The sequence below is a fragment of the Pinus tabuliformis genome, chromosome 9, assembly GCF_031772625.1.
Source record: "Pinus tabuliformis cultivar Carrire ecotype Pingquan chromosome 9, CPIR1, whole genome shotgun sequence".
Classification (NCBI taxonomy): domain Eukaryota; kingdom Viridiplantae; phylum Streptophyta; class Pinopsida; order Pinales; family Pinaceae; genus Pinus; species Pinus tabuliformis.
The window spans coordinates 17672999-17691831 of record NC_142307.1 but is presented as its reverse complement, the minus strand read 5'-3'; positions in this window follow the sequence as shown (position 1 = coordinate 17691831).

The following is an 18833-nucleotide window of genomic DNA, read 5'->3' as shown; positions in this document are numbered from 1 at the left end:
GAGTTTAAAGAGATTATAAAATTAATAGTAATTTTAAAGTATTATAAATATAATTATATAAAGGCTTTAGTAATTTTATAGATATTTTAATATCTAAATATTTTTATAATCAAATTATATATATATATATATATATATATATATGAATTTTATGAATTTTAAAATTTAATATTAAAATTTTATTTATTTTTATTTTTTAAATGTAAAAATCATTTTTATAATGTCATTTTTTTTCTTTGTTAAATATTGTTTCAAATATTATGGTGGTCTGGTTAGAATAGTTGTAATTTTATTTGTTCTATATTGTTTTAATTACTATGATGAAATCATTAAAATCTTGTTGTAAAGGTTTTTTTTAACTTAACAATATAGCACAATTTAATAGATAGTTTATATGGTAACTATTTTATAGTCAAAATAAATTGACTTTTTTTAATGTAAAATACATTTCTGTTAAAGATTGTTTTAAATATTATAGTGGCTTACTTAGAAAATAGTTGTAACTTTATTGGTTAGGTATTGTTTTAATTACTCTCATGAAATCATTAAAACCTTGTTGTAGACGTTTTTTTAATGTCTCACAAATGCGACCGAATAATTGTCCGCCCTAAAATTCTATGCAACCGAATAATTGTCCGCCCTTCCTCTTCTATAAAAGAACCTCGCTTGATATCGACAGCTCTTACTGCAACGAGGAAGCCTTGCATATTACAAAATTGAAGTTTATTTAATGGAAATACCTTGTAATCATATAAATATAAATGACAATATCAGGAAATATATTTATATTGATTACAGACCAGCGAGTTGGGGAACCGCACGCCAATGGTCATGCCCATGTTTGAGAAATAATTTAGGGTAACCGCTCTGGTACTTAATAACCAAATTGTAAAAGTAAAGTTAGATAGTCATGTCCATTTTTGAGAAATAATTTAGGTTAACCGCTCTGGTACTTAATAACCAAATTGTAAAAGTAAAGTTATGTATATGTATGTATTGAATCATTGGAGTTTAAGTACTTAGTTTTTTTCTATTAAATATGATTTTTGGAAATAATTACAATTTTTCGTATTGATAATTATAAATAACTAATTAATACAAATGATTTCTCTTCTTATATGTAATAAGGAGAAATAATTTAGAGTAACACCTCTCACATCTAATACCCAAATTGTAAAAGTAAAGTTGTGTACTTACATGGAAATAAAAATAAAATAAAAGTCATTGAAAACAGAAAGGGAAAATGATGGAATTTTCTTGAACAAGCAAATGGAATTTGAAATTCCACACCATTCAAGAGTTCCAAGGTTGATAGGGTGGGTATTGGAAATCCAAAGTGCTATAAAGATTAATAATCAGTAAGGAGTTTAAAGAGATTATAAAGTTAATAATAATTTTAAAGTATTATAAATATAATTATTAAAGTTGTTTTTAGCAATTTTATAGACATTTTAATATTTAAATATTTTTTATAATCAAATCATATATATATATATATATATATATATATGAATTTTAAAATTTAATATTAAAATTTTATTTATTTTTATTTTTTAAATGTAAAAATTGTTTCTATAATGTCATTTTTATTCTTTGTTAAATATTGTTTTAAGTAGTATGGTGGTCTGGTTAGAATAGTTGTAGCTTTATTTGTTAGATATTGTTTTAATTACTATGATGAAATCATTAAAATCTTGTTGTAGCTGTGTTTTTTTACCTAATAACATAGCACAATTCATAGTGTTCATTAATGTTATGACTCACAAATGCTAGACATTAGAATAAAATAATAAATGAATATTTTAATAAATATTTTAATAAATATAATACATTTTTATTATATTTGTCAATAGATAGGTTATATTCTAACTATTTTATAGTCAAAATAATTTGACTTTTTTTTAATGCAAAATACATTTCTGTTAAAAATTATGTGAAGGATTATAGTGAACTACTCAATAGTTGTAACTTTATTTATTAGATATTGTTTTAATTACTCTGATGAAATCACTAAAACCTCCTGGTTGTACAGATTTTTTCTTAACTTAAGAACATAGCACAATTCATTAGTGTTAATTAATGTTATGACTCACAAATGCGACCGAATAATTGTCCGCGCTAAAATTCCATGCATCCGAATGATTGTTTGCCCTTCCTCTTCTGTAAAAGAACCTCGTTTGATATCGACAGCTCTTACTGCAACGAGGAAGCCCTGCATATTACAAAATTGAAGTTTATTTAATGGAAATACCTCGTAAACATATAAATATAAATGAGAATATCAGAAAATATATTTATATTGATTACAGACTAGCGAGTTGGGGAACCGCACGCCAATTGGCATGCCCATTTTTGAGAATATAATTGACGAAAATTTGATCCTCTTCAGGTGTCCATGGGCCCTTCTTTAACCCCCATTTCTCACACCACGGAGCCCTACCCATGTTCCACCTCTGCAGATCCACACCAAAAATTCTCTCAGACGTGCTGCAGATGACCAGTATATTGAAAGCTTGAAGATCAGCTATATATTGATCTCAGAGGTTGTTGAGGTGGCTTAGGAGGACAAGTGGGGCCAAGAACATTAAACGACCCTTCACATCAATTGAAACGGAAAGCGATTGTTACTACTTTGTCATGAGACAGCGAAAAAAAAAATTAGCAGCGTATTAATAGGAAACATAATTGAAGATGTTTCTATAAATTTTCAAGTTTACTTACAATTTCAATAAAGGAGGTGGAGGAATTGCATGAAAATTAAAAGTGGTAGGAATCTGAGTAAATTTTTCAAAAAATCTTGTAGATGCAGTGTTTGAATTCGAATCATGTTTTTTTATTGTAGAAATTGTTGGAAGTGACAACAAATTATGTAAATTTGGTTAAAAATGTAACTAGTTAGTTTTATACCACAATAGCAGTTATGTAACCGAGGAGGCTTGTATAAAACTAGTGAATGCCTAGTAATCGTGGAGAATCATTGTTGAATTAATAGAGATATTCCAATCCCTTCCCCATGAATGTTTCCTTGACACCTTCTCAAGGTTTTACCACTTAAATCCTGTGTTTATGAGTGTGTTTGAATTCAGTTTTCAAATCTGATATATGCTTTTCTTGGTCAATGTATCACTGAATGTGTAGTTTCTTTCCTCATTTCCCCTATTCAAACAACAATTGGTATGACAGCTTTTGAGATTTTGAAGAGCATGAGTCTGGAACCGGAGGCCACTGTCCATCTGCGTGAGAAGAGCATCCATCTGCGTGCGTGGAGGAGGCCCTGTATTGTTACGTGCTGCCAAAGCAGCCTGCCGAAGTTAAGGAAGCCTTCTGCGTGTGCGTGAAGCATGGCTGAGGGTGGCCATTGCTACATATTAAAAAAGGGATAGAGCCATTGCTCCGTGAAAGGGAGGAAGTGGAGAAAGCTCTCAGCCTAAAGGCTGCGTGTTTGTATTCTCAGCGTGAAGTGTGCGTGTCTCTACATGAGAAGAGCACATCTCTGCGTGCTCTTCGGAGTCCCCTCTATGAGTTGGTTGGGTGAGAAGCGTGGAACAGTTGCATAAGCTAGTTGCAGAAGCGTGGGGCAGTTGCAGCCGCCAAACCCTCTCTGCTCTGTTGTCTAGAGGCTTCCATGCGCCAAACCCTCTGCGTGTTGTTGTCCAGAGGCTTCCGTGCCCCAAACCCTTTGTGTTGGAACTACTACACACCTACATGCGGACTCTTAGTTAAAGCATGTGACTACATACAAGATTCCTTTTGCATGATTTACTCCCTAATTTACTCCTTTCATACAAGATTCCTTTTGCATGATTTACTCCCTAATTTACTCCTTTCACTCTCCAACTGGCTAGTTCTCTCTGGAACTTGTTGTAGGTGTTGAGTCTTCTCATTGATCACCACTATGGTGCATTACCTTGGGATCTTCACCCAATAATGTTATATCATGAGCATTGTAACATATTTCTAATGAATCATTCTTTTGTTCTTTCAATTTTCTTTTAGTGTTTTTGCTTTGCAAAGCTGTGTGTTCAACCTTTACTAGCTAGATTCATCTGTGGAGGTTTTCTAACACATTTACATGGTATGAGAGCTTGGACCCAGGTTCGATTCCCCCGAGTTGCGTTTGAGGGGGGGTGTTGGGAGAATCATTGCATCTCTATGGAATCCGTAATTTCCACCCTGGGGATCCTAGTTACTGGGTTGTAATGTTTACCAACACCTATGGGTTTTGGTGTAATGGTAAACCTGCACATGGTATCATAGCCCATAGGTTGCGAGATAAAAGGTGCACCAGTACTTTATTTTGCAGGTATTACAATTTGGAGATCAAAGATCGACAGAAAAATTGAGTTTCCCAAAGCATTGATCCTAACACCATACAACTATCACGAATGGAAGGACCAAATGGCTCGATACCTTCGTCAAAAAGGGTTGTACATGATTACCATGGCTGCAAAAGTGGAACCCACTTCAACCATAGAGAAATCCAAGTACCTCAACTGTATGGATGAGGCCCACAGATCCATATGCATGTGCATCTCTCTAGAGTTGCAGTTTCATCTATCTGCCTACAATACTCCCAATCAGATTTGGAAAAAGGTTGAAGAACTCTACGGGAAACAGGATGAGATGAAAGGACATCTGCTCGAAGTGGAGCTGCTGTCATTGGATCGACATAACTATGACAAAATTCAAGACTTCTTCACCAAATATAATGATCCATTGCTGTAACTCAAGGGTTGTGGAATTGAAAAATCCAAGGAAGAGAGTTGCCAAATTCTCTCTATTATGTCAAAGCTCAGACTGGAATACTCCATCTTTGTGTCTACATTTCATTCAGTAAGGCTCACAACAGGTAAATCCTACACTATGCCTTCTCTCAAAGAGTTCATGGAGTCCCTTACTTTTGAGCAAGATAAACTCATTGGCATGGGGAAAATCAAACCTCCAAAAGTGCATGCACTTGCTGTGCATGATGGCAGCCACAATAAAAATCACAGATCTGATTCAAATCAGAAAAATCAGCAGCAAAAAGACAAGGGAAAAGCGCATTCCCATCCAAAGAAGGAAGGGTACACCAAGCCCTTCAATGATTCCTCCGACTCGAGAAATGAGAAAGGGAAGAAAGGAAACAGATGCACCTACTGTCAAAGAGGATTCCATCTAGAATCCTCTTGCATGAAGAAACAAATTGGCCAAATTGCAAAAATCCTTCAGAAGCACAACCTTGGGGACCACATCCCTCAGGGCGCCAAGAAGAAAACTGAGGATCCGCCACACGGGAAAGGTAACAATTTTCATGCTTTAATTGCAATTAATTCTTCCCCTGATGCATGTATAGATTCTCGTGCATCACATCATATGGCTGCTGCAAAGGAAGTCTATTCCTCTTTGGATGCATGCAAAAGCCCTCCCATCCTCATGGGAGATGACTCACCTATTGAGGTCACTGGAAAAGGTAGAGTGGAAATTTTACACGGAAGCTTTGAAGATGTGCTTCATGTTCCAAAACTTTCAGTAAATCTACTTTCAGTTTATCAGATCACTCATTCTGGCACCGGAAAGAGAGTGGAATTCACTCCAGATGTAGTGAACAAATATGACCTACATAGCAGCTCCAAAATTGCAACCAGTGAGGTAAACAATGGAGCTAGACTATATACATTTTCTGAATTTATTGAATCTGAATCCTCCTTATTGCTTACACATGCTGATGATAGTAGTAGGCTTCGGTACGAGAGGTTTGGTCGCTTAAATTACAGGTATATGTAGCAGCTATGCAAGCATGAGACGGTGGAAGGCTTACCAAATATCAGTTTCTCCAAAAGAGTTTGTGAAGGGTGTGTCGTTGGCAAACATCCTAGAGAAAATTTTGACACCAGCAAGACTCATAGAGCATCCTCTCCTCTAGATCTGATCCATAGTGATCTCATGGGGCCTTTTCCTCATACTTCCATCAACAAAGCAAGGTATGTGCTTACATTTATTGATGATTTGTCACGGTATACTTGGGTGTATCTTCTCAGGGCCAAATCTGAAGTTTTTGCACACTTTGAAGATTTCAAAGCACTAGTTGAGACACAGTCAGAGAGAAAGATCAAAGACCTCCGTACAAAAAATGGGGGGGAATATGTTAACATAGCACTTCGGAACCTTTACCTTCAGTCCAGCATATAGATGCAGTACACAGTTCCATACACTTCGCAGCAGAACGGAGTTGCTAAGAGAAAGAACCGATCTCTCAAAGAGATGGCTTCCTGCATGTTGCATGCTAAGTCACTGCCTCATAAGCTATGGGATGAAGCACTTAATTGTGCTAACTACATCTAGAATAGATCTCCTCATAGGTTTGTCAAGGATCAGACCCCCTTTGAGGCTTGGAGCGGCACTAAACCGGAGGTCACCCACTTCCGTGTTTTCGGCTCCCGAGCATGGGCCAGGATCCCCTCTGAAAAGAGGAAAGCTCTTGATCCACAGAGCATTGAGTGCATCTTTGTTGGATACCCTGATGGTGTGAAGGGATACCGACTCCTGATTTCCTCTACAGACAAGCTCATCATTGAGCGAAGTGTCAAATTTGAGGAAAGTCTCTCGCATGCACCTTAATTGCCGCATGCAGACAACTTTTATCTACCTAACGTGCAAGATGATGACTCAGTACACTCAGATGCAGATACAAAGCATGCAGATGCCGCGGTAGAGCATGCAGATGCAGAGATAAAGTCTTCAAATACAAATCCATTGCATGCATATGATGATCCACATCCAAGCCCAGATCGGGCTTCCAACAGTGAATCATATTCCCCTGTCATAAATCAGAGAACAAGGAGCTTACGTGAGATATATGCACAAGACCACCCAACTACTAGAAATGGTCTTGTGGGGGATACTTCTAATCTGTAGAGGACTAGCTCAGAGTTTATTGAGCCTCCTCTTGCCCTCACTGCCACTGAACCATTGTCATCCTGGCATTGTTATTTGGTTCAGTCTTATGATCCACAGTCTTATGCTGAGGGTGCTGGGTATCCATCTTGGGAGTCCGCCATGGAGGAGGAGTATAACTCCCTCCTCGAGAACCATACCTCGGATCTGGTTCCCCTTCCTTCAGGAAGGAAACTTGTCGGATGAAAATGGGTCTACATGACCAAATATGCTGCAGATGGACAAATCACTGGACGGAAAGCAAGGCTAGTAGGCAAAAGCTTCCAACAAGTGCATGGCATTGATTATGATGAGACCTTTGCTCCAGTAGCAAAGATGGATTCCATACGCCTTACACTTGCCATTGCGGCTACCGAGGGGTGGGAAGTACATGAGATGGATGTGAAGAATGTCGTTCTTCATGGAGACCTATCTGAGGAGATCTACATGGAGCAGCCACATGGTTTCATTTAGGATTCATTTTTGGTCTATAGACTGAAGAAATCTCTCTACAGCCTTAAGCAGGCCCCGAGATCTTGGTATGCGAAGATGGATTCTTTTCTCTTATCACAAAACTTTGAAAGATGTAAGTCTGATCTGAATGTTTACATGCTCAGGACACATGATTCTCTTCTTATCTTAGTTTTGTATATGGATGATCTCCTAATCACCAGCAGCTCAGCTTCAGCCATTGGTACAGTCAAGAAGGCCTTGCATGATAGGTTCTTGATGACGGAAATCGGTCCATTACACTTCTTTCTTGGTCTTGAGATTATCCAGGATGCCACAGGCATCAAACTATCTCAGGCTAAGTATGCATGAGATCTCCTCGAGAGATTTCGCATGACTGCCTGAAAGCCAGCACTGACTCCTTTTCTGTCTAGGGTCCACCTTGAGGATGGAGGTGACACTCCATTAGTTGATAGTACTCTCTATCGACAGCTAGTGGGGAGCTTATTGTACCTCACCCACTCCAGACCAGATCTCTCATATGCAGTAGGGGTGTTAGGACCTCATATTGTCTCTTTTTTGACCATACATTTTGCTATAATGTCACCCTTTTTCAACTTATATCTAAATTCCTTGTTATTGTTTTAACCCAAGTATCCCAAAGGTACACAATATATCTTCTCATCACTATACGTTTAATTATTTTACATATAATTACACTATCTTCATTATTAACCATTGAATTGATAATTGCTGAATGGTTAAAGAACAATGTGCAGTTCACGTTGCTGAAACTACCTGGAGATTGCAAGATTACTTCCACGGTTGTTGAAACAGCAGGAACAACGCGAAAATATCATGGCTAAACAATTGTGATCTACAGTTTAGATTTGACAGCAGCAAAAGAAGATCACCGAAGGAGTTGCTACACTGGATGTAACGATCATGATCTAAAGACAGTATTTTTGTAACAACATTTTGTTAAAGGGAAAACTGACTTCCCTGTTGTTGTACAAAGGGTTAAAATAGGACTTACAATGTAATCTATTGTAATAGATGTGTCCTCTTTAAAAGGAGGAGACATCTACATTAGAAAGGGGATGAACAGACTACGGAAGGAGGCTGAGTTGAAGGAACAGAACTGGAATCCATTTTCTCTGTAACATGACCTATTGTCACATGAATAAAATTTTGTTCTGAACATTTCTTTCTAGTTCGTGTTTCCTGGGGAATCTTGTGAGAAGGACAGGGCCCACCTTCATCACAAGATTCACCCATTATATTTCTGCAGTGTGTTAAGTCTGTCTTTTATTCATGCTTTGTTAATAGTATTGTTCATTGAACATCATTTTGCTGAAACTCTGTTTACCTTCCAATTGATTGTTGCAGTGTTTATTTTATCAACAGTTAATTCATGTGTGTTGCAATTAAGTTTACAGAGCAAGGTGGCAGCTTGATAATCAGGAACAGGTGCTGAAGATTCCTGCTCCAGGAATAGGGTCCTGTTCTCTGTTACAGCATAGCGAGCACTCTCCTGTGTAGATTGATTCTTTAAATTACTTCCTTTAAGAATTCTTTGGTAGCTGTCTGCAATAGGTTATTTTTGCTGTAACTTAGAGTGGAGCTTCAGTTTGCTTAAGACAAAGTGTCATCAGTCTTTACTACAACTTTTGTTGCTTTTAGGATTGAGTACATATAGTACGCAGTTGCCTTTGAAATAACAAGACTTCCCTGGGTTGACAATTTATGTAGCACTTTGTTGTTTAAATCAATAAGCAATTAAAGTGACCAACATTTTGGCGTCGTTGCCGAGGAAGGCAATCATAGATTTTAAAAGCACTGATGATCTTCTTTTAGATATGCAGGATGCATGAGAGGATGCAAGAAAACTAATCCTACAGGTGGCAAGGGCAAAGGAAGAGGAGGAAGAAAAACTTTCATTGATGAGATTATTTCAAAAGCTGAGACTTCTCAAAGGCTAAGCTCTCGGAGACCACAGACTCAACATTCTCTCCAAACGGACTACGAAATAGAGGAAGTAGTGGGACCTGAAAGGGTTGAAGAAATAGTAGAACATACCGAGGAACCAGTGGAGGAAATTGAAGAACCAATAGAAGATATTGAAGTTGAGGAACCAGTTCAGGACATTGAGAGTCCAACAGAAAGCACTGAAGACCAGGCAAGCGCAACAGGAAAACAACCAATGGATGGAAACAATGAAGGAATATTTGGTGGAGGACGTGGAGGAGGAGAAGGAAGAGGCGAGAACTCTCTCTCCACCTTGGAATTCCCTATTGGGGAACTTCCCAGGGGAACAACTCCTATGAAGAATATCCCACTGTCAGCCTTACCTAACTTCCATGGTTTATCCTTTGAAGACCCTGATGAGTTTCTTTTCGAGTTTGATATATTATGTAGAAGTTATGATTATGTTAATCATGCTAAAAAATGGAAGTTGTTTCCAGCAACATTAAAAGGAAATGCACTAAGATGGTTTATGAGCTTGGGAGGTCATGTGATCATGACATGGGATCAAATGAAGGAGAAGTTTCTGGCCAAATACCAAGACTATTGCCGGACGAGAGAAAAAAGGGAGGAATTATTCAAGATGGTTCACAAGGAGGATGAAAATCTGGAGGGCTTTGTGAAAAGACTCTAGTATAATCTGCAGAGATCCAAGTGCCCTGATGTAAGTAAAGATATTCTCAAAACAATATTATTGAAAGGGGTAAGGGATGATTGTTTAGATATGTTAAATATGCTTGGTAAAGGGGACATATCTAAAGAATCATATGATGAAATTGTTAACCTCCATAAGAGATGTTCAAGAGGAGTTGCAAATAAATAAAACAGTAGGGATGTTACACTAAAATTTGTCACCATGACTATTTACAGTCGGTATGGCTCCATCAACTGTCATACTGTCCTCCTTGGCAAGTCTTATACCTCTGCTCCTCATGTCAAACTCCAAGAAAGAGAGAAAGTCCTTAAAAAGTCAATTAACTCTGGTTACGCAGTTTCTCTTAACCTTACCTGCGTGTACGCACCTCAAGTTCACAATACCTGCGTACTTGTACGCTCTGTCTGTAAAGGGGTTGGTGCGTACTCTTGTAAAGGTCAAAAGGCGTGAGTTTTACTTCAAAAAAGTTACTTGTGGTCGATTCTAGAGCATTCTAGAAGATGGTTTGACGTGCATTGAGCGCCTCCAGATGGTTCATGCATCCCAATGAAAGAGGAACTTATCCCATGAAGAGGGGAGCTATCCCTTTGAAAGAGGGGCTTATCCCATTCATGGTGGACCTGATTAACTTCCTCCAAAGCATTATAAATACAAGCATTGGGCCAGAGGGAGGAGAGGTTGAAAGCTGAACATTCCTAAGGGTAGATGCTGCTGGAATTAGGACTCCCTTATAGAGCTTGAGAGGAGAGATTCCCATCCTTTCCTAGCCTTATTTGGAAGTGGGTGAGCTGATCAAAGTAAAGGAAAACTCTTGCTGGACCCTAGGAGGGACCTGCACAACACCAAGGCTCAGGTTGTAATGGTTTCTTTTGTTTCCACTTAATACAATTAAGCTCACTTTTCTCAACAGATTGTTATACATGATTTGTTTCATATACTCCTTGGTCTGTATGATGAATATGTTTTATTTTATAAGTTTATCAGGTGCTATGTAATCTTTTGGCTTGTTAGTGAATGCAGGTTTCGAAGAGAAGGAGGAGCTCATCCGGATCGGCGAGGCTGGACTACTACAAAGCGTTGGACTAAAGGTATGTTATAAACACCTGATTACTTGTATTCTAAATGCATATTTAGAGAAAGGTAGTGTTTACTTGTCTTGTTTGTCACTAGAAAGCCTTAGCTTCTAGGGAGGTCGGTTTTGTCCGCAAAATTGACTCTTTCCGCATGACAAAATGGCGACTCCACTGGGGAATCCATGGATTTGATTGATTTCTCTTTTGATTGATACTTTGATTTGAGAAAAGTCTTTTGATTGATATTTTGATTTCTTTCTGGTTTTTGACTGATTGACTGTGAATTTCGGTGGAATAGCTTAGGGTTAAGTTAGTTTTTATTTTTGTTGGTTTTGAGAGCAGTACGCACCCTCTGCGTTGAGCACAGTGCGTACCTGTACGCACTTCGGCTTTGTACACAGAGCTTGGCCGCACCTGTGCAAACAGGCTGCCTACGTACCCTGTCAAAAGTTTAGAAAATTCCATTTTTTCCTTTTTTGCCTCTTAAATTTTGTTTATAATTTGTTTTTTGCTACCCAGATCCACTGGTTACCTGTCAGAAGTCTTCATCTAAGCTTGTTTCATTAGCATTCCTGCTCTAAGCTTTTATCAATTGGGTGTTTTGAGTCTCTTTTTGAGAAATTCTTCATTTGTTTTCCTTTGGTCATTACTTGGAGGTTTCTCTCAGTCCTTTCACAATTTTGCATCTTTTTGCTTTTGTTTTTGCAAAATTGTGTATGAGTGTTAATCACCTTTGAGTGTTTTTATTTCTTGATCTTTGGAACTCTCAACCAATTTTCTCGACTTACACTTGATTGGTTCTTAGATTACATTAGAATCATCTTGTGTTTGAGAATTCTTTGCATAGATCACATTTCCATAATTAGAATTCTCATTTTCAGAATATAAATGAAAAATGTGCATAGATTACATTTGCATACTTTTCAAGTGAATTGTGCATAGATTACAATTGCATAGTTTACATTCTGAAAAATCAATCGTAGATTTAGATCGGTTTTCTTTGATTTGAATTTACACAAAAATAAAAATAAAAAATTTTATTTTGGAATTGATTTGCATTAGTTTTTCTTGACAAAATTAGTGCATTAGAGAATTTGTTATATTTTCTCTTAGTGATCAATTTTTTGCATTGTTGGAAGTGAATAGAAACTCTCTCCTTACTTTAGTTAGGATTCATCGAATTGAAAAGATTACATTATCATATTCGATTGCATTCAGTTGAGTCGGGTCATAACACCATTGGTTTCATATCCATTTACCCATTTGAGCAATAACAGCCTTAATAACACAACGCTTAATTAAAATTCATCTAGTAATATTTTTATTTTCTAGGGCTCTGATACACCAACATAGCTTAGGCTAGTGTCTTGGAGTAGGGAGTAATTAACTCTCCAAGACAGCAAAACCAAACAAGTAGCTCATCTTGTGGTAGGATAAATCCAACTGTTACATTTATGCTCTGGGAAAGCTCCTCTTAAAGGAGAAGCACGAGATCGTGTCCGAACCAGTGAGGGAATCAATCCTACTTCATTGGGAACGACGCCAGATACGCACGTACTACAAACGGTAAACCTCGGATTGACCATTATCGAGGAGCCTGGGGTCACTTGTCGGTAAACCTTGGATTATTGTCAAGGAGCCGGCAAGGGGATTGAGCTTGTTACTCTGCCCTTGCGTGCTATCGGATCGTAGACTGTTCCCCCAGGTATATTTTTTGATGTTGGTGACCTTAGTGACCATTATCTTTAGGGTTCTACCCAAGGTGATGGTGGAGGGAAGATCCCACTGTACCTGGAGCAGACGTCGGCTAGACTCACTTGGATTTTCTGGGGGGTTCACTTCACTCGAGACGGTTAAAGTGGAGGAACTTGTGCCAGTCTATTCATTAAGAAGGTTGTCGGGGTAACTGTTCCACCCGCCACTTCTGTACTGAATTCTGCGATGTTGGATTTCATCACCAACTAGTGTTTTCGGTCCGGAAGGTTACTTTTTGTGTGTGGTTTGACTCCTAGATTTGATAGCGCGTGTTAATTTGTTTGTTTTTACTTTTAGAGACCATAGGTGTGAATTGTGAATTTTAATTGTTAAGTGTGAATTGTTAATTGTTAATTTTAGTTATAAATTGTTAATAAAATTCACTGAAGTTGAATATAATGGCAAATATTCCGGAATTTACCAACCTAGGAACCCCTCCTAACGAGAATCCTAGTACTTTTCCTTACTTTGGAAATGTTGGTCCTCCTTATATGGCTACTTTGTCATTACCTGGATTTACAATAGGTTTACCGATATGGTTATTTTCAACTTCGTTGGCCCAAAATACTCCAATTGTTCCACCTCAACCGAATGCTTCACCTCAACAGAGTTCACCATCTCAACATCACCAACCTTCTGTTGACCCTTTACCTTCTTCGCCTAATTTTTCTTCCTCCATTTCTTCCTCTTCACCTGGTAAAAGCCTTGACGCTAGTAACTAGGTGTCTAAGAAGAAGAAGAAAGGGAAGAAGAAGAAGAAGAAGAAGAAGAAGCAAGATAAAAATGAAGTCAACCAACCAACCATGGTTGTAAGTGTTAGTTGTGTTGAGGAAAACTCCAACATGCATCGTAAACCCAAATACCCTTGCAGGCTTTGTAAGGGTGACCACTTCCTTGTAAATTGTCCTCGTATTCCAAAGGTCCTGGAAGTATGGTCAGAAAAATCTCATCAACTTTCCATAGATCCATCAACCAGTGATAGTCAGGTTCCTGGGAAAAAGGGTAAAGTTAGGTTTCCTTGTAAGTTATGCAAAGGGAGTCATCAAACTCACATTTTCCCTCACATAGATGAAGCCTCAAAATTGTTGGAAAACCTTACTGTTCCACAGCAAGAATTTCCAACTGGTTACCGTAAACTTTCTCCTAACCTACCGTCAACTGACGGAGTGGTCGATCCAATTTCACATTCGGTCGATCACACTCTTCCATTGGAGAGTGAAACTCATGTCACTCAGGTTGATGATCCATTAGTTGATCAAGTGGTCGATTCAATTTCACATTCGATCGATCCCACTTTCCCTTTAGAGAGTGAACTTCATACCGCTCAGGTTCTTCTTGTTACATCATATTCTTCTATGCCGGGGGGCATTTCACCTGTTTCTACAGAACCCCCTCCAAATACTGAGGTCTTTTCCTTTGATTGGAATAGACTAACAGAACCTCGTCTTCCTTCCTCCATCCCTTTCCAAATCATTGTCAAGTCTGGTGGTAGGGACATACATCGTACTCAGGTAGATGAAGGTGCTTCTGTTAGTATTTTATCCTCAACTGTTTGGAAAGCTTTGGGTTCCCCTCAGCTTGCGCCTATTACGCAGAATCTGAAAGCTTTTAACAGAACCATTAGTGAACCTTTAGGGATCCTTCCTAAGTTTTCTATTACCTTGGAAGGTAAAACTGTCTGTATTGATCTTATGGTAGTTCGAGGTCCCTTGGATTTCAATTTACTCCTTGGGCGAGACTATGTTTATGCAATGAAAGCTGTCGTATCGACACTCTTTCGCGTGATGTCTTTCCCTCACAATGGCAGTATTGTGACTGTAGATCAGCTTTCATTCCCTAGTCTTGTTTCAACTACCAATAATATGACACCCCTAAATGTTCCTGATTCTAAAGTGGTATCTACCCCGCCACGGGTTAATTATGTGGCAACTGGTCCCATGTTTTCAGTTACCAATGTACGTGAGCCTCCCACTGTTTTCTCATCTTCCTTTGATTTAGATCCGGTAATTGACATGGAAAACTCTATGGGATTACTTGAACACGATGTTCTTATCCCTTTTGAGTCCCTTGACATGTGTTCCTTCCAGAGAAGTATTCTTCCTTCTGATGAAGACCTCTTGGAAGCCATGATCAAGGTGTGTCCATTGACATGTCTTTCTTCTAGTTGGGAGCCATGATCAGAGGGTGCGAGGATAGTCTTGTTCCTGTGTCAACCTCGTTAAAAAATGAAACAGGGTGCTGTGAGGAAAGTTCCTTTTACTGTGTCAACCTCGTTAAAAAATGAATCAGTGTGTGTGAGGATAGTTTGTTCTCGTCTCAACCTCATTAAAAAATGAAACTGGATGTAGCGAGGATAGTTCCTGTTACTGAGTCAACCTCGTTAAAAAATGAATCAGGTATGAGGATAGTTCCTGTTACTGAGTCAACCTCGTTAAAAAATGAATCAGGTATGAGGATAGTTCTTTTCTTGTGTCAACCTCCTTAAAAATGAAACAACTCCCTTTTCAAGTTAAATATTGAAAGTAAACCTTCATTCCATCCATCTGGTTGAATGCAATGAAGCCTGGGGGGCATGTACCTCGCTTTGCATCATTATACTGGGGGCATGCGAACTTTTTGAGCATCGTTCCTTGTCTTGTGTCAAGCTCGTTAAAAATGAAACAAGGAGTCTTGAGCATAGTTCCTTGTCTTGTGTCAAGCTCGTTAAAAAATGAAACAAGGATAGGTTATTTAGGTATATTGTAGAGAGTAGTCATGAGCATAGTTCCTTGTCTTGTGTCAAGCTCATTAAAAAACGAATCAAGGATTTTAGAGCATAGTTCCTTGTCTTGTGTCAAGCTCGTTAAAAAATGAATCAAGGTTTTTAGAGTAAAGTTTTTTGTTAGGTAGATTGTAGAGAGTAGTTATGAGCATAGTTCCTTATCTTGTGTCAAGCTCGTTTAAAAAATGAAACAAGGGTTTTTGAGGATAGTTCTTTTCCTGTGCCAACCTCATTAAAAAATGAAACAACTCCCATGAGTCTTTCCAAAATTTCGAAAGTAAATCTTCATTTCATCCACCTGGTTGAATGCAATGAAGCTTGGGGGGCATGTACCTTGATTTGCGTCATTATGCTGGGGGCATGCGAACTTATAACAAGCATGGTTTTTCGTTTCAAGCTTGCGTAAACATGAAACCGAATCCGAGCATAGTTCTTTTCCTGTGTCAAGCTCATTAAAAAATGAAACAAATCCTCCTCTAATTAATTCGAGAGTTTGACTAGATCTCATAAATGTTAAGTTGTATATTTAGGTTAGTTATTTCAGTGTTTTGCATAATTTTCTTACAGTTTTAGGTCGAGTCTTTCAAATGATCTCGTACATGAACCTTCATTCCATCCATCTTGTACTTAGTTGAATGAAATGAAGCTGGGGGGCATGCGCTCTAGCAGTTACGCTTAGGGGGCATCAAGCACAGTTTTCTCTCTGTTTCAAGCTTGTGTAAAAAATGAAACTACTTTGAAGCATAGTTTTTCTCTGTTTCAAGCTTTTGTAAAAATGAAACCGATCTCGAGTCAATTTAAGTTATTTTCAAGACTCGTTAAAGTCATGAAAATCCCGAGATTATTTTGCTATCTTTCATTGTCGTAAAACAAATGAAAAATGCCGAGTTCTTTCCGTCTTTTCCTGCTCGTAAATTAAATTGAAAGTCGGCCATATGAGTACATTTTTTATCATTTTTTCGAACTCATTAAAACTTACGAAAAAATGAAAACCATGAGTACATTTTTATCATTTTTTCGAACTCGTTAAAACTTACGAAAAAGTGAAACCTTAGAGTCACCTTTAAGCTCTTTTCTGACTCCTAAAACATGAAAAGATCGCCGAGTTTTTCTTTTTAGCTCGTTAAAACGGAATTAAAAAGACTGTCCTCTTATAGCCCTTTTCTGACCGTAAAAACATGAAAAGATTGCCGGATTTTTGTCATTTCAAATTCGATATTGGAAATAAAACGACGTGTCGTTGATCGCTTTTTTACTTTTTCGGGTCAGTGGCACTAATAACGAAAAGTACTCCTTGGTCGTAAAGATCAAGCGGTTCTCTCAAGTATTATTTTATACTTTTTCGGGCTTGGGAGACACAAATTTACGAAAAAGGTCAACCCTGGAGTCTTCTTAAGTTTTTTCAGACTCTCTAAAATTGAAAAACGCCGAGTTTCTCCTATACTGGACTCGTTAAAATTTCACAGTAAAGGACCTGTTTGATTACAAACAGGAACGGACCACTCCTTCTTAGGGTTCGAATCTAAACTAAGTTGGACTCATCCGAAGGATGAGCTTATAATCAAGCATATGTTATCCTCCTCAAGCTTGTAAAAAATAAAGAGGTACTTGCCAGAAATGGTGGGGGAAAAGAGAGAAAAATGAGCCTATTTGTTATCCTTTGTTTCAGAAGAAACCTTATTGTTAGCACCCAGGTTGTTCCCTATGACTCCCAAGGGAATACGGCCGGGGTAACCACTAACCAATCTTTGGATCACAGTTTCTAGCCAAACTGTAATCAGAGAGGGCTCTCTCTTTATGATTTGTCTCTGTTATGATGGTGTTTTAGGCTAGCTATTATGCTCAGGTTTTGGTTTATGTTTTGGTTGAAGGATTTCTTTCAGATCTTAAGATGTAGTGTTTAGAGAGTAAAATATCATTGGGAAATGGAGTCTGGAGTTGTGAAATGCTTTGCAATGCAGGATTGGTGGTGTTCAAACTGCAGGGCCTATTGTGTATTTCATAAAAACAAAATTAACTTGAATGGTGAAGCATGTCAGCCAACAGAAAGCAATTAAGAATTCTCTATTAAGCTGTTGAGATGAAAGTGAAACACGTTGCACAGGAGCAAACTTGAATTCCTGAGACAAAGGCCACTGTGAAAGATGTATTCTGAAAGTGCAGCAATTAAGAATTACACTTATCAAGATTACAGCTGAAGGAAAAACATTCATTAACAACACGGATTGAACTCAGGGTATTTCTTGAATAAATCCTGGAAGTTAGTCTTTTACCTTGTTGCTAAATATTCAGGATTAGAAAACATATATGGATTTTAACAAATCAAAACATAATAGAGAGAGTTACAGAGACTTATTGTATTGTGTAATACACAGGAATCCAGCAGTTTTTCAACAAACACCAGAACGCATTCAACACTCCAGAAATCCGAGAAATTCCATCACTTTCTTTATTAAACTTCTGAAAGGATTACAGCATACGAACTTCTTCAGGAGAAATCAACAACAACCCTTGCAAGCTCATGCGAAGGGGACTTTATAGAAATGCATATACAAAATATCTCAGGCATTGAGTCATCTGAGAGAGAAAATATCTTCATAAATTCATACAGAAAGTAGAAAAGAAGTTATTACAGCTTTGAATGCAACATAAATGCCCTTTAAGTCTGTCAGAGGATATTTTGACCTTTGGAGGTCATTGAGTCGGTTGAACCGCTTTGCTTTAACGCTGAATAATGTGTCTTTACTTTTGGCTGCGCTGTATTTTCTCGGCTCTGCCAGCTGTGTCTTCCTTTTCTTGCTGTGTTGGCCAAAATATTTGCTGAGTTGGCTCAGCTTTGATCTTTGATGCATGCTGATTTTGTTTAAACTGTGCTTTGCATGACAACTGATATATTTTTTTTTTTTAAAACAAAATTTGGTGAGTGGCTCCCTGTCTATAAAATTTTCTGTATTGTATTTTCCCACCAATCTTGCGTAGGGAGTTGATGCCTGAGAATGGCATCCATTGTCTCCTCTGCTTCCGTATATTTATAAAAATTTGGGGCCACATCAAACAAGTGCGTGATTTCATTCATTATAAAAGATAGATTTTCTATCTTACTATAGAAAATCTGTCCTGTAATAGGCCCTGTATCATCTGAAGTACTGGCCTTCTCATTGATCTGGGTTGAAGCAAAAACGTTCACTCTTTTGGCATA